Consider the following 19,927-nt stretch of genomic DNA (forward strand, 5'->3'; position numbering starts at 1 on the left):
AAAAAATGTTTTGTCATTCTCCCTCTGCTTTTTCATCCATTTTGTTCTGCTGGAAGATTTCCAACTCAACTATAGGATCTGTTTCAGCACTGTCAGAGCTAAGGGGATTTGTATTTGAGACTGAGCCCTCAGGGGCATGTTGCCCCTGACTTGGGCTGCATGACAACTGGAACTCATTCCTTCTGATTTAGCTTAATGTTTCTTCTCACACCTTTCTGCATACATCCAAGTTTTCCCCTCCATGTAGACCAACCACCCATAAGAAAAAAAATAATTAAAAATTGCCACATTATTCACCTTCCAAAGGTCCTCTTTTGCAGTATTAGTGATACACAGGGAGACACTCAGGAGGAGTTGCCATAACTTTTTGCACATTCACTGATACATGCATTTATTATGTGGTTAGCTTCGTATGATTCTGCAGAATGCATAAATCTGGCTTAGAATATAAAAATAGCCTATGATCAATCTTTCTGTAGCAGGAAATGTAGATTCATTGGTGGAAGCAGAGGGAGCACTGGCAAAACTTTATAGCTGCTTCCATAAAACTGTCAGCAGTGAGAATGGGCTGGTTTTTAAGCTCAGGCAACAAAGACCATATCGGCACCAAGTCTTACAGCAGGAATACTGATGAGATCCCACAGCCTGAGGTTTGTGGGTAGGACAAGGAAACACAGATGTAGACCTTCAAGCTCTGTACCAGTGTGATTCCATCAAGTTGTTAAAAGTGACTTCAACCCTTCTGAATCCATCTACAAAGGATAACGTTTCGTTTTCTTTACAATGCTCTCAAAACACTTTGAGAGTCCTTAGTACGGCTGCCTACTGGATACATATTCTGGACATCATTATTTAGAATGGTAGAAAATAATGGCCTGATGTTGCACATGATTGTTTTGGTGGTGTGCCCCTAAAACTGACATCTCAAGACTGTATGTTAGTTCAAGGATCACTAGTTTAGAGGTTTTTTTCAGTAACATGGCCCTTCAGAATCGGCAAAGCTGGAAAGGAAGCTTAACTAACACATTCTTCTTAATAAGGAAAACTCTGGATCACAGCTTATATTGATATAAAACCAGTTAACCTAACAGAGAAGAATGGTGGGTCACGGTTCTTTGTGCATCTGCTTCTGTTGGGCTTCTCACCAAGAATTTTAAGGATTAAAACAGAACTCTGGTAAGTTCTATTGCTTATTACATTTCATCCCAAACCTTCTGAAAGGATCATTGTCAGTCCTACCAAGAAACTGGCTATTTTCATTAAAAGAGTTCCAGAAATCATATCTATTCTGTTTTCAGCCAGGATTGAAAGCCAAAACATCAAATGAGCTTCTGTGTGCCAGCTGCTTTTGTGATGCACGCCCTCTGTGCATGACAAGAAAATATGCCATAGAAAGCACAACAAACATTCCTTGAATGCTTTGCATACACTCAATCTGAACGATACCCTGATATCAAACTTGTGATCTATCCCTTAAGACAGAAACCTATATGCATTTTACATATGCAGTGTATACAATATATCTAACATATATAATGTGCACCAACCAATGGAGCCCAGCAAAGACCAAGAAAAGAGATTTCTAAAGAAGAAAAAAACCACCATCTGAAGTTGTTGCAGCCCACAAGGACTCACCAAAGCAATTCCAGCATCCTTTCCACAACAGCTTCACTTTACCACACAGCACATCACTGGCAGAAGCCCACGAGTAGCCAGCAAATCTCTTTTACAGGCTCTTATTAGTTACAGCTCAGCTGACACCTGCCCCTCATACCCCAACCTAGTTTCACAGCATTGATTTAGGTAGCAAGTGGGAATGCTTGCTATTGTTCTCCATTTGCCTTCCTTTAAACGACCCTAATTACTAGTTAATCTTCTGTTCCTTTTCTTTTTTTTTTTTTTTTTTTTGGGGGGGGGGGGGGGCGGCGGGCAGGGGAAGGAAAGGGGAAGTCTCTTGCTGCTTGAATAACACAGAGATAGGGGCTGAGACCTGTATGAACCCTACTCTACCAGGGAACCTTGTTTTGACATCCCTTGTCTTACAGATTGCTAAACACAGTTATAGCCCATGAAGCTGGCTATTTGCAAGACTAGAAAGTAGAAGTTCCCATTCTGAGGCAAATCAACTTCTCATGAGTAAAAACTGAATCAAATTGTCCAGACTATATTTTGTAATTAGAGGCTCAAAATAACTTTAGAACACTATTATCATACGCATTTTCCCCTCTTCTGATCACTCAGAGTTCGTGTGATAACTGCACAGCACAACGAAAAAGTACATGGGCATTCCCAGGCTCCAACTGCCGTCTCTTAACTGACAGCAAAGTGGCAATGAATGTGCAATAATTCAATATAAACATTATGGAAAAAAATATAAACATTACTGACCCAAACTGCATTTTTGATGCAGTTCACAGAAGATGGGATCCAAAGCCCTTTGAAATTCATATGAAACCCTTTCAGAATCTGTTTGAACATCATCAGGTTGCACTGCTGTGGTTTCTTTGTAATGTGGCATGTATACTTTTTGTGCATGAATACCAATAATTCAGAATAAAAGCAGCAACATGTCTTTTGAGACTGTGCCCCAGACACAGAAATCAGTCAGTAAAAGGCAGAAGGCTCTTTCTCCTAACTGGAAGCTTTTACCAAGACAAGCGATCACTTTGAAGGACATGAATTGTTTATATCTAGAAACATAAAAACTTCATACTGCACTGCTTAACATTCTTTGTAACCCGTTGTGCCTATGTATGTTCCTTTCCCAGTCTGGATGAGCAGCTACCATGTATCTGGGGAAGTTACTGTAACTACCATTCCCATCTCTTCTCTCTTACTAAGGGTCACCCTGTCTCCAGATGTATTAACAGATCATTTGATTTCCTGATCTGTTTCTGTTTCAATTGAGACAGGTCAGACAGATCTACTACTAAACAAACTGGCTCTTTTGTCCAAGAAGGACTACGGAGTGTTGCTGTGAGGAATAGGTAGCACTCCACAAAAGGCAGTGGTATCCTTCACTGGTACAGCACTCTGCAGCCTTAGGCAACCTCTGCATTACACCAGCAGGAGCAAAAGAGACTCTGTCCCACCTTGCCTCCAGGAAGAAAGTGCCTGTTTTATTATTACCAGGGATCAGCTGATATTCAACGGGATTTACCTTGCAAAAGTTGGCATTTTATGCCTCCAGGACTGTAGCATCATTCAAAGGGGCCAACAGCTTTGGAGCTGTGAGAAATGGGAATGCATTGAGGTGCCTAATGGCTGGAAAGCCCCAGAATTGATACATCATCTGCAAGGCTGTTCAGAAGTAATCCTGCCAACCAACCACTGTTGACAGGAAATGTAGATTCCAGGTAAGCAGATCAGCAACTCACTATAGTGGAAATTACATCAGGTAGACATGGGCAAAAGCACAGTATTATGCCTCCAGCCAAGAATTTTCTCCATTGTTAGAAAATCAATTACTTCTTCCAGTTGGGACTGCAAATATTACAGGTGACTAAGTATCCTGTGATCTTTTTCACTCATAAACTTCTCCCTCTATAGTAGGTGTACCACAGAGGTGGTAATAAAATTTGTATCTAGTGGTTCATGCACATTTCAATATTACTCTCCCGCAATTGAGCCTGGTGAATGGAAAACAAATTTAAATCAAGATAAAAGCCCAGGCAGATGCTATCCATATTGTTAACTGCTTGTCATAGGTAGAGATGTATTTTATATCCTTTGGGAATGGCACTTGTCATTTTTTCTCACTGCAAAGCCATAACATTTATTGTCTCTGAGCAGGAGCTGCAAGGTATTCCACTTGGATGATTCAGGTGTGAGAATGGAGTCTAGTTTATAGTTTACTTTCTTGTACTCCTCTCTCCATTTCACCCCAGTAGCCCACAAATACTCTGCCCATACTTTTTCTGTCTTCACTGTTATAATTAAGGGGTCTGACTCAAAATCCACGGTCGTCAGCACAGATCTTTCCACTGGCTTCAGAAAGGTTTGGACCAACTGTTAACAATCTTGTTAGACCTCTTGTGAAATTTGCAATGATATCCTGAAAACTTTTTAAGGCAGCTATTGGAGGCAAAGGTAAAAATGTAATTTTCCTATTGAAACGGGTTAGCGATGGTCCTGCAAGAATCACAGGCACAAATACATATTTTTAGACTTCTGTGATATTTTTTTTTTCATATTTTCACCAAAAATCTGGGTGAAAAAACCTTGGACATTGGGGTTAGAGGTTGAAACATGCTAACAAAACCCCCATCCACTTCAAAACAAACCACAACAGAAAACATTTCTTAGGCATAGGGAGCTTTCTGGCTCAAGAGCTCTTTTCTATTCCCCTAAGAACCTCAAGCAACTCTGCCTTTATTGCTCTAAATGTCTTTCCTTTATTGAGGCAGGTAAGCGCTGTTCTGAATGTTGAGTTTACACAGAATAAATGACTAAGGGACATCATCAGTCCCACTGTCCAAGCACACCAAAGCACATGTAATGGACTTAGTTATATCATACATGAAATCTCTCACCAGCCTAGGAAGGAATCGGTACCTCCAGGGCAAGAGAAAGAAGAAATACTTCACATCAAAATAGCTGACCCCAGATAGCTGCTTTAATGCAAAATCCCAGCAAGAACCATGCTTTTACGTAGGTTTAAACAGTCAAGATAAACTGCAGGGTGAGGGGTACATAGGAATATAGTATTTTGACTGTACAGGCACTGTGCTTCATTGCTACTACTATTTATTTCAACCTGCTCAAAGACAGCTGGTACTCTGCTGAAAGAATGTTACTTTTACAGGGAATATACAGTCTGCCAAATCAACAATGGCTTGAATTGCTTTTTTTTAATAGGCCAGTGGTTCTAAGAAAGACAGTAGAAATAAACATGCCTTACTAGATGACTGTGTTGCAGTCTCAGCCCAGCTTCTTTAGCCCTGCTGCTGTTACATAAACAGTCATCACAACAATTAACAGTCCCATTTCTTATCAACAGAATCCTTTATATTCAAAATAAAACTGGTGAGCTGAAGCTACCACAAAAAGTCATCAGTTACCGCATCTCAGGGTGAAAACCTGAAAAAAAGATCATTCTCTAATCAATCTGATGTGATTTTCCACACCCATATCTCCCTAACCCAGACCTCTAAAGAGTGTGAGTTCTTCAAAGGGTGTTAAACTCACAGCCTTTTGGTTTTGAAATGAAAACAAGCAAGAGTAGGTATTTTCCTTGGTTCGTGTTCTCATTTTCGTTGATTTCGTTCGTGTTGATCATTTCTGTTTTCAGAACTTCAGGAATAAGAATTATTATGCACCAAAGGCCTCGTTAACGTTAAGTAATTAATTTTGCTAATGAAAGAATTTCTACATGTGTTTAAAAATATGATTATTTGAATTACGAAAGAAGCCCCCACAATCCAAGGGGAATGGGTCAGCAACCTGCTACCCCCAAGTCTATAGGGCTGGACGGGATCCACCCAAGGGGACTGAGGGAGCTGGCCAAAGTGCTCACTGAGCCACTTTCCATCATTTATTAGCAGTCCTGGCTAACCAGGGAGGTCCTACTTGACTGGAGGTTAGCAAATTTGATGCCCATCTACAAGAAGGGCTGGAAGGAGGAGCCAGGGAACTATAGGCCTCTCAGTCTGACCTCAGTGCCAGGGCAGGTTATAGAGCAGACCATCTTGAGTGCCATCATGTGGCACTTGCAGGACAGCCAAGTGATGAGACCCAGTCAGCATGGCTTTATGGAAGGCAGGGTCTGCATGACTAACCTCATCTCCTTCTGTGACAAGGTGACCCACTTCGTAGATAAAGGAAAGGCTGTAGATGTTGTCTACCTAAACTTTACTGAAGCCTTTCACACAGTTTCCCACAGCATTCTCCTGGAGAAACTGGCTGCTCACAGGTTGGATGGCTGCACTCTTTGCTGGATAAAAAACTGGCTGGATGGCCAGGCCTGACGGGCCGTGGTGAATGGAGTTATATCCAGTTGGCAGCCAGTCACCAGTGGTATTCCCCAGGGCTCAGTATCAGGGCCAGTCCTGGTTAGTATGTCTATCAACAGCCTGGGCAAGGGGATTGAGCACACCCTCAGTAAGCCTGCAGACACCACCAAGCTGGGCAGGCACGTTGATCTGCTGGAGGGTAAAAAAGCTCTGCAGAGGGATCTGGACGGGCTGGATCAGGTCTGAGGCCAATCGTATGAGGTTCAACAAGGCTCAGCTGGGTCCTGTGCGTGGGGCACAACAACCCCACACAACGCTCAGGCTTCGTGTCAGAAACAGTGTGGCCAGCAGGAGAAGGGAAGTGATCGTTGCCCTGTACTGGTAAGGCCGCACCTCAAACATTATGTTCAGTTTTGGGCCCCTCACTACAAGACAGACATGGAGGTGCTGGAGCGTGGCCAAAGGAGGGCAATGGATCTGCTGAAGTGCCTAGAGCCCAAGTCTTACGAGGAGCACCTAAGGGAACTGGGATTTCCCTGGAGAAAAGGAGGCTCAGGGGAGACAACCTCATATTCTACAACTACCTGAAAGGAGGCTGTAGCGAGGTGGGAGTCAGTCTCCTTTCCTAAGTAACGAGTGATAGGACAAGAGAAAATGGCCACAAGCTGCACCAGGGGAGGTTTAGATTGGAAGTTACAAACAATTTCTTCATCAACAGGGTTGTTAAGCATTGGAACAGGCTGCCCAGGGAAGCAGTGGAATCCCCATCCCTGGAGGTATTCAAAAGGCATGTAGACGTGTTGCTTAGGGCCACAATTTAGCAGTGGGCTTGGCAGTACGAGGTTAGCGGTTGGACTTGATGACCTTGAAGGTCTTTTCCAACCTAAATGATTCTATGCTTCTATGATTATTATTATTTTTTTAATGTAGTTGCCTAGTTTCATAGGTTAATACCAGGCTATTGACATTTTGCAAGGCTTGCATTTATAGATAGAGTATTTCTAATGCACTAAACTTAATAGAATCCTTTTAGAAAACCTATTACACTCTGATGTAATGTAAAGTTTTATTACTTTTTAGTAATTACAGTGTTTGTTTTGCAGAATTAATTACCAGCTGGCTTCAACCTCAACAACTCATCATTCCAAGGTTCTCTCTCTCCTCTAGCTATGCCGTGAGCCTGGGTCATTGACATAATTACAGGAAATTAAGAGGTAGAATTGTTTCTGTGTTCTTCTGTACACTTGACAATAAACATATTTCCTCATAAATATTCTACTTTGAATTAGACCTTGAACAAGAAAGGTAATGCAACACAACTGTTAAAAAAACACAACAAAATACTGGTTTTTTTTTTCCTTTTTACACAGGCTTAAGTGCTTGAAAGGTTACAGGAATCTGTCCTGTATTTTGTATTAGGAAGAGTGAAAAACCTTGAAATATGACTTTGAGCATTTTTACTACTATTATTATTCTGTTACTACAGCATCTCACTGAGAATCCCATTGTAGTAGGTCTTACATGAGCACTTGTGAAAGAGCCTCATGTGCTTTGTCCTGTAGAAAGATATCAGCAAGATTACTCAGCTTTTTATAAGTCCTACAACTGTCCAACAGGAATGTTCCCCTGAATGGGAAATGCATTCCAATAGCATTCTTAAAAAGTGTGTATCCGAGCCCTTCAGTTACATTTCTCCACTTAGGAGACAGCTCTGGTTTATGAATACTCTTCCAACAGCCAGGGAAATAGAAGAAAAACATATGAAAACTCAGAACAAAGTATATTATTTCTACTCCTTTATTAACATGACTATACTTGCATAACTAGCAATCCATTAAGAACAATTTTTCTTGATAAACATTTGGATATGGGGAAAAAAATCACAATGTACCTGCTCAAAAAGAACTTGGCAGAAAACTGCATCAAGACAGACTAAACACTAATTCCGTAACAGTTTGCAACAACTCACCCTACCTTTCTCCTTTTTTTCACATGCACACACAAATATAAACACACAGACAAGAGTCTGATTCAGTTCTGTAAATTAAAAACCACACATGGACATACACAGAGCCCAGAAGTTTCATAACAGCTCAGAATCCACGAACTGGGTCCCAAGGCTTTCTAGACCTTATGTGACTGTTCAGAAAGGTGCTGGTGTATTTTTGGAAATCTGACACCAAGGGAGTCAAGTTATGCATATGCCAACACAATTACGTGATCGAGGGCGTAATGATTACCAATTATTCTAGATTTCCAAACTGAGTAATTGCTTACATTATATATTTTTTGAAAACCCTGCAGTCTCAAGAACAAAACAACTGCAAGCTATTCTGTGCTTTCCTGGAACTAGACTCACACTTCTTTCTCCTGCTGAGACCATAGATCATTAACATTGTTAATGTTCTCACTAAAACTGTTTGGAGAATGTGACAAGTCTAATTTGTTACTGACAAACCGGTTGGGAGTATGTTTAAAATGCATAAGTCTTGCTGTTGTACCCTTTGAATGGATGTGTGGTTCCTGTCAGGCAGGCTTGCTATTTTGTTAAAGACTATCTGTTATCTCATCAATCTTTTTAGCTGACTCCAGAAGGGAAAACTCTCCCTTTTGCTTACTTTCATTTCTGGTTTTGGATTTTAAGAAAAACTGTCTAAAATGCAATGATTACAGCCCAGGGAGAGAAAAAGACAGCTTTTCAAGGCAAAGCTTGGGAACCCAGAGGTGCCTGACTCCTCAAACAGAGTTAGCTTTTAAATAAGTCGTATAGCTAGTTACCGTAAAGTTAGGTACCTTCCACCTTTATTCTGATGGTTTGATGAGATGTATTTACAAATTACTGAACTTCAACAGTGATTTATCAGAAAAAATAATGTGTATTTTAGCAACCTAAGTATCAAACCAGCCTCTCCTCTTCACCCAAAAAGTACTTTTCAGAAGGCCACAGCCTAGATGACCTTTCTGTCCATTCACCTACCTCCATGTCTTTCAAAAGTGTATCTGACCATTTTGGTTTATTCAAGTACACATATCAGACACTGTGGATTTATGACCTAGCTGTGAAGATAAAAGGGACTTTCAGTACTGCCAACTTCTTCAAAAGATTTGAGTTCTCTTTTGCAAACAAGTTAACCAGGATTAAAGGCACTATGGCAATTCTTCAAATGCTGTGTGCACATTTTCAAAAAAGACCACCAATGCACATTGACTTTATGTTCTAGAGAACAATTAAATGTTTTTAAATGGGCACCCAAACCGAGAAGTTCAGGGGGGGTGGGGGGGAGTGTGTGTGTGTAATCATTAGCCACTCCTGAAAATAGATCCAAAAGAGTTCACACTCATATTCCTAACATCTTTGGTTGCTGTGAGCCTGATCCTCGGCACAGATGTGTATCAGCACCTGAATGTCTGAAAAGGATGCTTTTTAAATCATATTTTTATCTCCAGTTAGTTGTCTCTAGTATACAGTATGACACTGCTAGACACTTCTTAAATCAGATTCAGGAGAGAAGTGAGAAGCTGACTGAGATTAAATTTCAGGAGCAGTGCTGGGTGCAGGTACCTGTTTATACTACATTTCATAAAACGCACATAAACAGGACATACCTGTTTGTATTAAGTTTTGTTTAGTATCGTGGGAAATACTACTTTAAATTGGAAAAACCTAAAACTGAAGCAAAGTATCAGCACTGAATGGGAAGTTTTATTCAACTCGGTGGAAGGGTAGATTATTTTCCCTTTTGCTTCATGAAAAAAAGAATGGAAAAGTAGCATTTCAGAGCTATAGGGCATTGTTATTTTTTCTGATTTCTTCCTTAAACATGAATTCTATTACAGCAAAGAGTGCTAACAGTCATCCTGCTGGAACGCCTGCACTGCCCATTTCCATGCAGAACCTGTCTCCATCTCTGCTGTGAAGGAGATAAGTAGAGTACAGCTCATGTTGAGCAGCTGCTTCACTGCAACACAGCCACTCTGCTGTTCTGCATCTCATAGCTAATCAGGCTCCACAGCTCTCCGAGTTAAGTAGCAGGACCAGCTTCCCATGGCCTTTGTACCACACCAAGCCCATAGGAAGGGGGTATGGAATAAGTGTCGGAACATTAATATGGGGACAGGCAGCTGTAACGTGCAGCAGCTGAATCCTGCCTGGGATACAGGATTATGATAAGCATCATCCAGGTCATAAGGAGCCCTGTCAGTTTGATGAGAGGCCCAACAGAATGAAGGATCTTGGTGTCTGTGCTAAGCAGCTGGTGTTATGAAAAGCAATCTAAAGGAGAGATGCTTGATTTATAACATGCAGCTCTGTACACATGGCAGCCTTGTTTCCTCATGGCTTAGCAGGTTCCCAAGACATAATCACTCCTGGACTTTCCTTCTGGTTCATACAAGAGTCAAAGCTGTGGAACAGTTTGGAAGACACTGTGGCAGCAGGAGAAGGGCACTTACAGGGAGACAAGATGATCACTTTTCCCATTTGTTAAGTGCTACACTCCATCCTTTAACAAGACATCAGAGTGTCTCTGTGCTTGATGAATAGAAGACAGGAATTTGCTGCAGGTAACGCCCAGAAAATTGTTTTTTCACTTCAGCCACAAAGGCCAATGGGCTTAGACCTTACCTACACACAAACATGAGCTCGTTTAACTGAGTGTATGATTTTTATACTGGTTTAGTTAAAATGTTACAGCTTTGTAGTCAGGCATTTTTGTATTAGTTTCAGCGTAAGTAGTGAAAGCTAGAGCAATATAGCTTGTTTAAAGCAATATAAACCCATCTTGAAAAGTTAGACAGTAACTCAGGGTAAACAGAAGCGCAACTTCTGTGAGCAGCTTCAGATGTCCTACATCTGTTCTTCAGCAATATTGCAGATGATTGCTTTCCTAATAGTCTCATGAACACAACCACTCTAACACAGCAGTAGTGATGAGCCAGAATGAACAGGTTAAGGGGCAGCCAAAAAGGAAACGCGAAGAATGTATCTTTCCCTGCCTCAAGCAGGAGTCAAGTATGTTTTTCTCTCCATGTTGACCTGCTTAAGAGAGATTTTAATAGTAGAACCTAAGATCTGTCTTGCTGAGTTTTTAAATTTGGTCCCTTTTTACAGCACAAAGCCCCTGTTAATTTAACAAGCTGAGAGGGATTTATAATTCTGATTTAGGATCTTATAAATTGTTATTGCTTTTCTTGAGTTTTTCATTTAAACCAGTTGCAAAGCTTGGGAATATCTCATGGAGAATAATTTAAAACTGGCCATGCTGCATGTCTGTAACCAGGGCCAGTATAATGCAAGACTGTTATCTTGCTAAAAATAAGGGGAGAGGTAGCCTGCTGAATGGACCCATGAAGGGAAGGATGGCCGTTACCCCTGATTGTATTACTACATACAGTATATATCATGTTGTGCACATTGCCTATACTTTGCTGTCTACCAGATATATCATTCTGCGTTAATAGCAATAGTTAGCATTTCTCCTAGCCCCACCACATATGGAGGTGAAATTGGTTTTTTTCCAAAGGAAGACATCATTTCCACCCAGCAGGGGGAAAAAAAAAAAAAAAAAAAAAAGTTAAGATGGCAGAATGAGAAAGGAGTAGCTTTCAAAGGTTCAGAGATCATTTAGAACCCCAGCCACCACTACAAAGGCTCTCATTTATACCTCTGAAAAGCTGTCCTGATGAGTTTGAATGAGAGCACTCTTAGGGCTACAGCCTAGTTCCCCTTCTCTTCTTGTGACATCTACCAATTTGTATTGAACAGACCTCACTGTATCTCAAAGAGGAAAATGGAAGTGTCTTAGCACAGTGCCATTGCAAGCTACAGATGGCAGGGAGGACTGGCTGAGCTATGGTAGAGCTGGCTGGATGTCCAAGTGGGAAGCACAGAATAGATACATTCATGTGAGGTATGCAGGAACTTTTGAAAAAGTCTGGTTTCTCACACAGTAACTCATGACAGCACCTCAAAGGAAGAACTATAACCTATATGCTTGTACTGTACTTTAGCAATGTGGAAAAATAATAAGGTAGTCACCTCCCTTCTACAGTATTCCCAGATGCTCAGATGCTTATTAACTTAACTGCTGTGAGCTTTCACTAGTTACCATTAGCGTGAAGCACCCTAAGAGATGCAAGGTGCTAATGAAAAGGTGCTAATCCTTTCCACCTTCTTGGGAGTTCAGCTGCATATGGGATCTATCCCAGGTGAACTGTGCGACTCTCTGCCTCTAACTTTAAAACACCGGGAAGTAAGTAGCCTTCATGCTTTTTACTTCCAACAAAGAATGTCAGCGTTGGGCTGTTGAATTTGCCTGAACCAACACTAAGACATATTAAGGTACCCTCCACCACTTTTGTCATTGCTTCATCAGCAAAATGGCAACACATCCATTCATGCAAATGTAGAAATAGCTTTTTTTTAAAGCAATAAAGCTGATACTGCTAGCTAGAGCAGATATATCAAGTGGATCCTAAATCAATCCATATAGTTAATTTGGGACTTCTAACCTTTTAAGTATTCTCAGAATCAAAAGGATGCCAACAGCTGATCAAAGAAGATTCATGTCTCCTTTAGTAAAACAGCGTTTTTGTTAGTGCATGTCCTGATAATTACTCAGTGAGAGTTTCAGACTGCCTAAAATACCTTGAGAATTCCCCTATGGGTGATTCTGTGGAGGAAAAGGAGAAAGTGAATATTAAACATACTGTAGTCAATATTTTTTTATCATACCAGCACTGCAACAGAGCCTGAGCCAATCTGCAATTTCACAATGCTGAGTCTTTCCATCTCAGCTATAGTTAATCCATACCTACTGCTACCTAACCAAAAAAAAAAGAAAAATCAAACATGTTCTCACGTTATAGTATAGAAGATGCATTTTTCATTTCATGCAGTAGTGAGGGAGACTACAGCTCCATCAGAGATTTAGTTGGCCTCAGAGCTCATTTGGAGTAAAAGCCCTATGAGAAATCCATAATGAGAAAGATCTGATAGTTTAATGCATTCCTGCAAAGAACTGTAATTTGCTAGGAAATGGATAGGATAATATCATTCCTGAGATCAACTGGAGGTCAGTGTGTTAAATTTCAGCTGTAAGTGTTGGTACAGAGTGATTCAATTAGGAATGGGTGACACAGTTCAGAGACAGTCACAGACTACGTGACATCTCTAGGGGAACTCAGAAAAATTCTTAATGAAAACTTTAACATTCACTTAAGTTTATTTTTCATTTTTTATTACTGCTTCTGGTCAATTTGACTCGGTTCAACACTGCATCTTGGTAACATCTGGATATACACCCAAACAAACCTCATAATGTATTTATTACAGCAAGATTCAAAGAACTCAAACAATATCCCATGGTACTCTACATGGTACAAGAACATTGTAAAACACAGCACTTGAACCACAGAACTTACAATCTAAATAGGCAAGACAGGAAAACAGTGTTACCAGATGGAGAATTAAGTGAGGAGCTACTAGCTTTTCAGCAATTCAGTTCTCATTTAGACAACTAAGCATGTTAAGTTTTTCAATATCCTTGCTCTTTCTCCTAGCCAGTTAAAATCAAAGCACTTACATTCAGCTAGCTAGTATCTTCCTCTTCACCTGTTCCAAGAGCAGTTTCTGGAGAACTGTCAGAAAAAACTATTTGCTTTGTTCCTTCACTGTCATTTTCCCACCCTCAGTTCAGTGAAGTTAGTAACAGTAAGAGCAGCTCTTTCAGCTCCATGTAGTAGTGTACCACACTTGCTAAGGCAAGCAAGCACCTACAAGACAGGAAATTTATTAACAGCACTTCCTGATCAGACTGTCCCAAGGAAAACTGTGGGAAAACCTGAGCACCTGACTTATGAGATACACAGTGAGACTGTGTCCCACGCTTCTGAGCAAGAAAAAGGCTTATGAGCAAACCACTGTAAGGATAATATGGGGATCTGGCTCATGGCTGGCTGACTCAGTGCTGTTGAAACCAAAATACGTAACAAATTACTCAGTGAGCTATTTTAATGTATTATTTGCTGTGCAGAAATAAGACAACTTTCTAACACACTGTGTGCAGAGAAGGTTCATGTTGTTTATTATAACATGAGTTTTCTGCAAGTGAAGTATACCAACTCCTTTTAGCTCTAGATCTCAATGTATTCAAGACAGGTAGTCTGTCACTGTGAACCCAGTATTTGTAATGGAATAACAAAGGTACTAGAAAATTTGAGTCACCCAAGGTAAGCAAATAATCAGATTCGGAAAAGCAAGAGGAGATGACCCCTAGCTGTACATTCAACCAAGCAAGCATCAGTTAATTTCAAAGATTTGAAATAACAACCATAGATACTACCTGGTGTTTTGTATATGGAGAAGTGTCAAACAATTTTAAGTCAAGACTGACTAGGAAATTACATAAGACAGAAAGAGAACTACCATTACCTTCTAAGAATGCTACTGCTGCTGTGGGATTTACAGGCAAACTAAATCTGGAAAGACCAGAACTAGCTAGTGAATTAAAGGGAAAATGCTGAAATACATCAAACTAATCACCTTGGAGCTAATAAGAAAACATTGTAGAACAGATCCACTGCATGAAGATGGTAAGAGGGGCAGAGAGCTGAACTTCAGAAAAATTTGTAAAACCAGGGGTGGGGTTAATGCATCTTTAGGATTAATGTAGTCATAATGAAGCACTGCAAAGAGAGAGCTGGTCATAAATTGCTGCAAGGGAAGGAGATGACAATGGGGAGTCTGTGTGGACTTACTGAATAATAGTATCATAGCATCTGCTATACAATATGGTTTGAACTTTGCAAAGCCCCACTGTATAACTCACTTGTCATTTGGGCTGAGGAACAGATGACAAATCTGCCAGAACTGCTCAAAAAAGCCTATTAATTTATTTTGGGGGTTTTGTTTGTTTGTTGGTTTTTTTTCCCCAATGAGAAGTTTCTAAATCAGCTGTTTGCACTGAGATGGTGTTTTAGCAAACACATCAGCCTCCATGTAAAAAAAAAAAAAATATGAAAAAAATATGTATAGCAGAATCTAGTAAAGGTTCCTGTAAAAGCAAGGAAATGTTCAAAATGAGAACTGTGGCAGCCTCAGTTAGCTTACAGCATGGAATTATTTATGAAGTAATGGAGGAACATTACACTGGAAGGGACCAACTAAGCCATCAAGGCTAAGCCTTCACAATGTGACAATAAAAGCAATGATAGCACCTATTAAACAGCACACCTGAAGATGTTTTTCCCCCTCTCCAGCAATATTCCAAGATTGTTCTGAGAAAACAGAACAAGACAGAGAAGGCTGCTGCCTGTCTTCCAGTCAGAGTATACAAGTGAATTCAGCATCTACCGGGAAAAAAAACAAAGCTGGGTACCAAAGCAGTTGCTAAGCTTATCTGTACATTTGATTTTTGGGGGGGGGTTCTGGCTGCTGACCAGATGGGAATCTCTCAGAACTGTTTTTGTAAAGGATGCTTTTCCCAGATCTCTTAGGTAATGCAAGATCAATCCAGTGCTGTCAATAGCATTGTGGCTAAAAAGTGAAATGATGGCTGTTGCCTTTGCAAACTGGAAATTTAGTAATTGTGCCAAGTCTGATTTGGACCAGGATGCTGTTGTACTTTGATCGTACAAAGAGATAATCTATGCCTCAAGAAGTCTGTATCATTACTTGCTTCCCTTCCCTAATCTTTCTTTTGCCCTAGCCTTTACTAAATACATTTAAGACATGCTAACTTTAAGGGGATGGTAGAAACTGAGACAAATTTAGAACAGAATTGTTTATTTCCTCTTTTCATAGGGCACTTGTAAACACTTGGCCACTCAGCTTACTAGGAAATGCAGCAGTTGAGTCAGTAGCTGAAGTCAGAATGGACACACAGCAAGGAGCAGATGAAAAAGACACTGGGTACATTGCATGCAACCTTAAAAGTAGAATGCCACTAACTCCCCTTTGAAGTATGCTTGTAATGAAAAAATGTAGCAGAAAAACAGCCAGAGAGAAATTTGGTGTAACAGATGATCTAGCTATACAATATTGACTGATTCATTCTACCTTCATGGATATCTTCTACATGCATAAACATAGAACTATATGAAAACACGTGCAGGTTGCAGTTTGAGATGAGGACACTACCATGGCACTAAATGAAGGCACAATTTGTTCCCCATAGAACAGATGAAGATTTAGGGCCCCAGCAAGTCAATACCAAAGTCTGAGAGAGTATTGATTATTTTATTGTTAGTCACTATAACTTTTTATGGTGAGGTTCGGCAGCAGAAACTTCCAAAGCTGCACTGAGGACTACTTGTGTGAGGATATGTATTAAGTTGGGAGCTGCCAGTTGCCTTCTCAAGTACTAAACATGTGATCACATTAACAGCAATTACATCAGGATCCATAGATCTTAAATGCACACTAATCATAGAGAGCAGGCAAAGTGTCACATGAATACAGCAAATTATCCCCTCTTGCAATCTCCATCTCTGCTCTTACTTTTCCTTCGTGCCAGATAACACATTTTACTGATTTCATGTTCCTTTTTCATACTCTAACTTGTGCTGTTTAGTTCTTGTTTGACATGAAAATGGGAAATATTATCCATGGAACAGATCCTTCCCTCTAATCAAATTGGTATCTGAAAAAAGAGCTTTATTACTGCATTTTTTCCAGCCCCTGTTCGGTGTTAGCCAGCCTGTACATTCAGGCTCTAAAGCCTCTGGTTCAGATAATTTCTGATTTAAGCTGTGCTCTGTTCCATACATGAAGAAATGCAAAAAACCAGAAGACTTAAGAGCAACCTGATTCTTGGGTCAGAAATCAACCAAGATCTATTTAATCCAAACCCTGATGAAGCTGTAAAATGTTCTGGTGAATTTTTTTGTTTCAAACCTTTATGTTCAAAACCTTGTCTAGGCCAGAATAAGTATCCTTAGTGAGTTCATGAGGGTCAGAAAGGAAACATAAGAGATAAGCACCAAGTTTGGGGTTGAGATAAACCAGCAGCTGTGTGTATGAGCCCTTGGTGACTCCTTCCAAGCCACTCTCCAATGTGGGAACCATTGCCACTGTGCACAGAGGAAGAACATAGACACTAGCAACAATACCAGGTCTGCTGCAGCCAGACAGCAGAACCCTCGCAGTGTTGTCAGTCACGTGAACCACCATACAGCTTCTCTGCATGTCACCAAGGCTAGGGACACTTAGCAATAGAACTCATTTATACCAAACCAAGCAAACTTACATCCTAAATTCATGTAGTATCTTAGCAGATTTGTTGTTTTCAATTTGTCTTTTATATCCATATAATTTGGGATGTTTCTAGACTTGCTGCTCACATTGTGAACACAAGACCTACTTCAGAAACCACTGGTAACAGCAAACACAAGGCATTGCAAAGATTAACAAGAACACCCCAGAGATAAGACACGCTAGCTCAGTGTTGGACTAGTACAACTATATATGCTCCGACAATTTTCTGTATGTGCTTACAGACATGTCATTATACATTTTCCATTTCACCAGAAGACCTAGTTTATGTATCTATAGCAATTAAGAAAGGAATGAAAAACATTAAACAACTCTGACACACAAACAAGTATGGACCAGGGAAAGGGAGGGAAGCTGCAGCGCTCCCTGTATGGTCTCTGTCCTAGGAACATTTCCAAAATGAAGATGATCATTTGCATCACATGAATATACAAGAACGTCAATAGGAATAGAATCTGTTTGAAGTCTATTCAAACACTCATTAAAACCATGAATTAAGGTAAATTACCTGAATTTCACTATTGTGCCTATGTACCACCTGATAGCATATCCAAAAGTCAGGTCTCTCTACATTACTCAGCAAGCTTTAGTAGAAACATACCCTTATTTAACTCCTCAAAATAGAATAGAAGTTCCAGCCTTATACTGTTTTTCTGCAAAGAAGCATTTTTTCCCCAGATAGATGTATGCTGTTTGCTCTATATGACATACATATATAATTACTTTAAAGCACTGTGGATTTCTCTAGATATTGCTAGAATTACCAGCTTCCTCTACACTTCCCTTTCACTGTGCTATCACATTCTGATCAATACAGAATAGTCAGTAGATGTGCTTACTTAGATATTTTGCTTTATCTCTTGTGGCCTTCACATATTTATAAAAATACGATCAGATCAAGTTCTCCCTCACTGGCCTGTTTAACAGACTTGGAGCCAATCCCTAGGTTATAGATTATCTTTTCACTAGCATCAATGGTCAAATAGCTAAAGCACACTTTGGAGCCTTAAAACCATTGGATGTCATTCATAAGGCTCTGCTGGATGGGGCTTTTTTTCAGGCAACTTAAGGCTAGTCATTTAGGATGTTTGTCAAAGATACTTAGCACTTCAGCTTTGATTGATTCAGGGTTTAGGCATGTGAACACATTTCAGGATCAGGACTTATTCTCAGTTCAAATGAGTTGTTTTCCCAGACAAATGTATTGTGTGGATACATATAATTATCATAACATCATATAATTAGCCAGACACCCCTGGCTTGTGTAGTGGCTTGCACCTGAGTCACTGTTTCATTTCTTTAAGAAAACTGTTCATCTCCTATTTAGATCTTTTCCAAACTGTCACATGCTGATCATCAAGAACTTGAGAACAAAGTGTTTTGATCATTTAAAAAATAAAATACAAGCAAAGCAAAGATACTTGCAATGACATCTTTGATGTTTTATAGATTAAGAGAGTCTCTCATGAATAACAGTCATTTCTTGTGTGATCTCCTTCCTGGCTTTGAGAGGTTTTCATTAACTGAGATTAACACTAACTGGAAAATAATTAAACTAGCTTACAGAGTCTGGCCTTCCCATCAGTACTAGTAATAATTAATCAGAACCATCAATAGATTTTAATAGTATTAAAATTCCAATTCACTGAATTATTCCGTGGTCCCACATCACCCTCTTCTATTCTTAGTTTCACTGTGTGCCGGAAAGTCTTCCTTAGACAATACCAAGACAACAAATATAGAAACTAAAATTAACCCTGTCCTGGTAAAAAAACACATCATTTTTTTACGTAACTGCCCAGCATCATTCACCATTGATCTGTGAACTTGAACTCATTATTCAGGTTCCCAGATCAGCTCCACATAAAGATGATTTTGTGAGGAAGCCAAAACAAGGATAAAGGAGTTATACAAAAAAGAAACGTTCTTCAGCTGGCACAATCCCATCTCTCCTTTTCATCATTGTTACTATTCTATTCACTGGCAACAAGCTCAGCCTAAACTTTGTTAATCACACCCAAAATGGACCAGGGCTTTTCTAATCTTTTATTTATAAATAACTTGAATAAAACTCAGTCTTACCTCCTGGGGAAAAAAAAAAAAAAAAAAAAAAAAAGAAAAGATTAAGAAAATCAATAGTCCTGCTAGCACTAATACATCTAAGACTTCCAGAAATGGAACAAGCATGTGGTCAATTTTCCTTCATTCCTTCTAATCTTAGAAGATAAGTGATGCATCACCATTTTTTGTTAAGGCCAAATGAGTCATAATTATCTTATACCACTTAATTCCCACTTAAGAGAACAGGTAATTCCTTGTCAGCAGCCAGGACACGGTTACAGTCCCTGGTTTACTGAAAGATGCGTGGAAGGTCTAAGTAACCCTAAAGATCTACTGGTTTTAAACTTCATGTTGAAATACAGGCGTATTTCATAACTATATCAGTGAGAATCCACTATATTTTGAAAAAGAGTAATAAAGTGGATTAGTAGCAAGCATAGTTCAAGTTTCTGGGATAACTGAAGTAGATATTGCATTGTTTACTTTGGTTAGGAACTCTCATCTCCATTTGCAATATCCAAAGGCCTGATTCTCATCATCACTGCATCAATAGCAATTGCTACTGTTCAAGTGGAAGTAATTTCACAGCTGCCCAAAACAATTGGACCTGTACAGTATGAATGAGAAGCCCTACAATGCTGAC

Source organism: Falco peregrinus, chromosome 17, assembly GCF_023634155.1.
Source record: "Falco peregrinus isolate bFalPer1 chromosome 17, bFalPer1.pri, whole genome shotgun sequence".
NCBI lineage: Eukaryota > Metazoa > Chordata > Aves > Falconiformes > Falconidae > Falco > Falco peregrinus.